At 33.2% G+C, this 5459-nt stretch overlaps 1 pseudogene; it reads left to right on the top strand.

The window, feature by feature from the left end:
- Positions 1-903: 903 nt before the first annotated feature.
- On the top strand, positions 904-5076 carry LOC120131280 (annotated as a pseudogene).
- Positions 5077-5459: the final 383 nt, after the last annotated feature.

Genomic DNA, 5459 nt, shown 5'->3' with positions numbered 1-5459 from the left:
AAGCTGAAAACAATGAATTTCAGATAATGTCATTATTATTAAATTAATCCATCTCACCCAACAATTTGTCTACTTCTACCTACTCTATTATCCTCATTCACAATTTTCTTTTAAAATTAATTTATCCGTAATTAGAGGGTTACAAGATGTCTGAACAAATAAGGAAATATATGTCTATCTGTATCTGCACGTTCTTCAGCATAATCTGGTAGTATTGTATTACTGAGCTTTCCAAAGCTCATTCTGTTACTCACATTTTCAGGTTACAAGAATCGTATCAGTGCATCTATCGACATCAGTAAGGGAATTCCTCCGATGTTACTTGCAGAGTATGATACATGTGATTAGAGGGTATAGAGGTTGTATGTTATTTTATATTCGAGTATGAAAATCTGGTTTATTTCGGAATACTGATAAATTTTATTTTGTATTCATAAATCATTTTATGAATTTACATATTTTAATAAAAATTTTAAATTTTCTGAGATTTTTACGATTGGTCGCTCCGGTGACCCTAATACGACACCTCAGATCGGGTCACCCGCATCGGTATTAGGGGTCACACAATGCTAACAATTACCATATTTTGTCAATGAGGAAAAAACGTCATCAAAAACCTCTTCCAAAATCTTTATAAATATTTATTCAAAAACATCAAATAGAAATTGTATGATAATTAAATAATTTAAATCATAATTAACTAAATAAATAGTTTTTAACTGATGGTTATAAATATATGTTAAAAGAATTCTATTCTTAATATGTTCTAAAAATATATGTTTATGCTAATCAGTCGCAAAAAATATATCTAAATTATGGAAAAGGAAATAATATATTTCACAAAAGAAAAAACAAAACTTGAAACAAACCCAACAATAGTGGTTTATAAAGCATAGATGTCTTTTCTTTTCATATTCTTCCTCTCTCCATCTTTATTTTCTCCTCCATTTCATCATTTGGTAATCATTTTTCCTCTAATTTCTGTAGGTTTTCCGGTAGTTCTTAATGGATCCTTTTGGATTAAATAAATAGGAAGGGGGGGAATTCAAAAGGCTCTATTTCTGTCTTTTTCATCCATGTCCTTGATTCCTTAACTAATATCTCAAGAGTTTCCAAAATCCTTTCTTTTATTCTTTTTGGAGGTAAACCCCTGTTTTTTGTTTGTTTGTTTGTTTATGTACTTTCAATATGGGTTTATGGATTTATATCTTTTGCTTAATTTTAAGATCCATTTCTTTTCCATGTTTCATTGATTTATGTTGAAAAGTTTATTACTTTGCTTAATTGGATGGATTAGTATGTTATGTATCAGTTTAACCTGGAATAGTGATTTCCCCCCCCCATATATTTATTAGAATTTGTATGAGTTATAGGGAGTTAAATTTAAGTTTAACCTATTTGTATCATCTCTCATGTAAGTATGATTTTTTATTTACCTTTTTACATGAGACAAAATCGTTTAAGACGTTTAATCAGACGTCATTTGAGTAGTTGGACTGGAAATAATTGTGCAAGATTGTCCTCTGGTTGAAGTTTCTAAAACAGGTTTTGACTCTGCAAAAAGTTATTGCTTCATTATGATTAAATTTGTGTAAAAAGACACCCAAATGAATGGTTTTGCTATTTTTTACACAATTGGATAGCGTTTAATCAGCCAGGAAACTGGAAAAGAGTCATTGTTGTTCAATAATGTTTGGGGAAAATAATGTTTAGATGGTCCAAATGTTTGAATTTTAGTCCAAAGAGTCATTTTTTCTCTCTCTGCTGTAGGTATAAGAACTTTTATCTCTATTTATCTTTGGCCAAATTTGAATAACATCATAGTAGCAGCATGCTTAAAAACTTTTGGGAGTGAGATATGGTTATGGTTTTTTATATGTTTAGTTGCAGTCATGAAGCTAAACAAATAAAACAAGGTTTTATGTATTATGGGGATAAAATTGAGTTTTATCATGCTTGTGTATGAATTGAAATTTCTGGGCTTTTACATGTGAAGGTTTTGGGGATGGAGGAGACACATAAGCTGGATAGTCATATAACTTCAGCTGCAGCTTTTGTTGAAGGGAGAATCCAGAATGCCAATGATGATTCTTGTAGCATATGCCTCGAGGAGTTTTCTTCAAGTGATCCTTCAACGGTAATACCTAAAGCACAAATTCATTTTTATTAACCCTTTCCTTGGTAATGGGGATTTTATGTGCTATTTTATTTAATCTTGAAGTTTTATGCGAATGCCTCATTGTGAAGTCTTTGCTACCTTTGCTTGCAGGTAACTACTTGTAAGCATGAGTTTCACCTCCAATGCGTTCTTGAATGGTACTTATCTTGTAAATCTCAAAACCATCATCATCTTCAATCTATTATAATTTACTGTTTGATGAATTAGCAATGACGTTGTCATGGTTCCATTTACGGGGAGTACAAGGGATAGTAGTCACAATGTGACGGGAAAAAAGTGACCTCTAAAAGGGCTATATGACCAATTGATCATTTGATGCATTTGGTTTAGACATGACTCTATGATGTATATCATTCCTTGTTCCATGTTTGATACTATTTTGAGATCGATATTATCATTTGATAACAATAATGTTGGTTAAATTTCTTTTGTTATGGGCTGTTAGTTGTTAAGTTGCTGTTCTCATCTATTTATTTATTCATTTATGCACTAAATTTTTCTCCCTTCTCCTTAGTTTTTCTTCCTTCTCCTTAGTTTTTCTTCATAACAATTGTAACCCGAATTTGATTGATGAAGATGTCTTAGTTTCTTGTTTGATCTGAATCTTGTTCAACTTCAAGCAATTAATATTTTTCTTTGGATTCTTGGATTTAATTAGAGAGGGTTGAAGAGATTGAAAGTTTCTTGTATAACAGCCAATGGAATGTCAAATTAGCACCCCATGATTCTAACAAACTGAGCACCAATGGTAGCGGATACCATTTTTCTGGGGAAAAAAGGAAACTGATACAAAATTTGAGCTTTAGAACTTTTGTTTCCTTGTTAATTCACCTTCTTTTTTATTGTTTTTTATTAAGCTGTGTAAACAATTTGCTAATTCAATTTGGACTGGGGACAGTATCTTGATATGCAAGTTTAACTGTATTTCGATTTCAGAAGTATACACCGTTGAATAGGAACTGATCACCAAATAAAGGTTGAATTTAACAGAAGTTTTTGTTTGTAGGTGCCAGAGAAGCTCACAATGCCCCATGTGCATGCAAGCCATTAGCTTGAAGGACTCTGCAAGGTTTTACATTGATTAAAGCTCTCTTTTATTTTTCTTATGAAAATTTTCTTGTCATTAAATCTACGGAATAAGCTAATAATGTTCAAATGATTACAGTCAAGAATTGCTTGAAGCTGTAGAAAGGGAAAGGACCGTTACTGTTACTGCACCAAGAAATACCACTGTATTTCGCCATCCCGCCCTTGGTGATTTTGAATTGCAACATGTATGCTTCTTCAAAGTGCTTATAAGAAACTTTTTTACGATTATTTGGAGATAAATGTGTTTAGATTCCATCCATTAATTAGAACTTACCCAATTTTTGCATTGTAATGCAGTTTCCAGTTGGTGTAAATGACCCCTCGAAGAGCATATAATTCAGCACTTGGCTGCTGCAATGGGAAGGAGCCACCACACTGGTATGAGGGAGGGCCAGAGAAGATCATCTTCTCATGGTCATCCACGCTACTTGGTGTTTTCTCATTCCACTGCACAGCACACTGATTCTGGATCGTCAACTCAAACTCGTATAGAAGGTGAATCTGAAGCACCTGCAGTTACCGTCTCTAGGCCATCTAGTCAGCTATCATCTCGAGAAGAGATGTCTCCATTTCCTTCTAGCCAGAATACATCAGCCTCTGGAGTTACTATCAGTCTTTCCTTTAATAATCGGTATTGATGACTTCTTTTTTCTTGCATTTGCATATAGCATTGTATATCTCTATAATATTTATCTTTTGTTTGCAGAAGCGCTTCTAGTCATTTTGTAGTGGCGGTTGTCTTTTCTACTTGATTATTTGTCTTTGTTTATAGAAGTACTTCTGGTGATTCCTCATTGACAAATCAAGAGGGAGCAGGACCATCAGAGTTTCAGTCATTTTCGGAGTCTCTGAAATCGAGACTTAATGCAGTGTCCTTGAGGTATGGTCGAAAATCTTCAGGGACATGAAACTAGATAATAATGCATATTTTTTCCTTTTTATACTTTTTATTTATTGTTAAAACTTTTTGAATTAAAGATACAAAGAGTACAAGAAGCTGGAAGGAGAGGTTGTTCCCTCGCAACTCTTTTATGTCTGATATCGGGAACGAAGTTCGTCGAGAAGTGAGCGCAGGAATTGCTAGTGTTTCTCGTATGATGGACCGGATTGAAATCAATGGAAATAACAGTGAAAACCAAGCTTCCGTGCCACATCATTCTGTTGAATCTTCTGTTACAGAGCAAGCCAACCAGCATAATACAGGGAGGAATAGGGATGTCCCTTTAACTATTGTCCCTTCAAGGCCTCCACATGCCAGTAGTCCTCTTTCTACTTAACATATGAATAGTTATTTCTGCAAATTTAACTCTATCCTCGGCTTTTCATCTCTGCGAGTGAGTTTCTCAGGTTAATCCGCATTTATCATTTTCTCTTTACATCGAACTTGCTTCCGCCCTCTCGTTCTATCCATGGGTCACCCATATTAACCCTGTAATGATTCTTCCACCTGAATCAAGTGAGTTTTGAAGAATTTTCATCATTGACCAGCAACCTTATTATTAGTGATCACAGCTGAAACTATTGCATCTTCCCATGTTTGTTTATTAGCTTCAATCGTCGTGTTTTTTTTTATCAATTCCGGAGGTGACAAGCCGAGGAAAAATGGTTTGCATTTCCAGGCCAGGTGATTAGCATTTTCTTTTTCCCAATTTACAGAGGTTCATGGTGGTTGTGGCCTGAATCTCAGTAAATAAAAGAGGGTGTATGAGGAGCTTTTTCACCTGGATATATATAGACATATTATATGGTTTTATGTATAGCCAGATATAGTGCAATATTTGTATTTTCCAATTTATTACATGAATCTAAATGAATTAAGCATATTTTATTTATATTTGTTATTTTAATTTTATAATAAACAAAAATCGAATTATTAATAAATGATTGGCATATGGCGATGGAACAGCTTTGTTTGGCGTAGTTTATTTGAGGTGTTCAAGTAGGGTAGATCTATTTAAGGGTCGGTTTTAGGAGGAAAGTAAGATTTTATATTAAAAAAATTATTTGTTTTGTAGCGTTGATAGAGTTTGTCTTATTTTTCTCTTTTTTTTTAGTTGTTAGTATTTTTCTTTTTTATTTTTGTGATCGGTGATGACAATAGTCTTGATATTTATTATTTTTCCTTTGCTCTATTATAGGTATATCTCTGTTTTTTTTCATATTTTTTATTTTTAATAATTCTACTTTTATG

Source organism: Hibiscus syriacus, unplaced genomic scaffold, assembly GCF_006381635.1.
Source record: "Hibiscus syriacus cultivar Baekdansim isolate YM2019G1 unplaced genomic scaffold, ASM638163v2 tig00110551_pilon, whole genome shotgun sequence".
Taxonomy (NCBI): domain Eukaryota; kingdom Viridiplantae; phylum Streptophyta; class Magnoliopsida; order Malvales; family Malvaceae; genus Hibiscus; species Hibiscus syriacus.
Note: the sequence above shows the minus strand (reverse complement) of the source record. Positions and strands in the feature narration are given on the sequence as shown.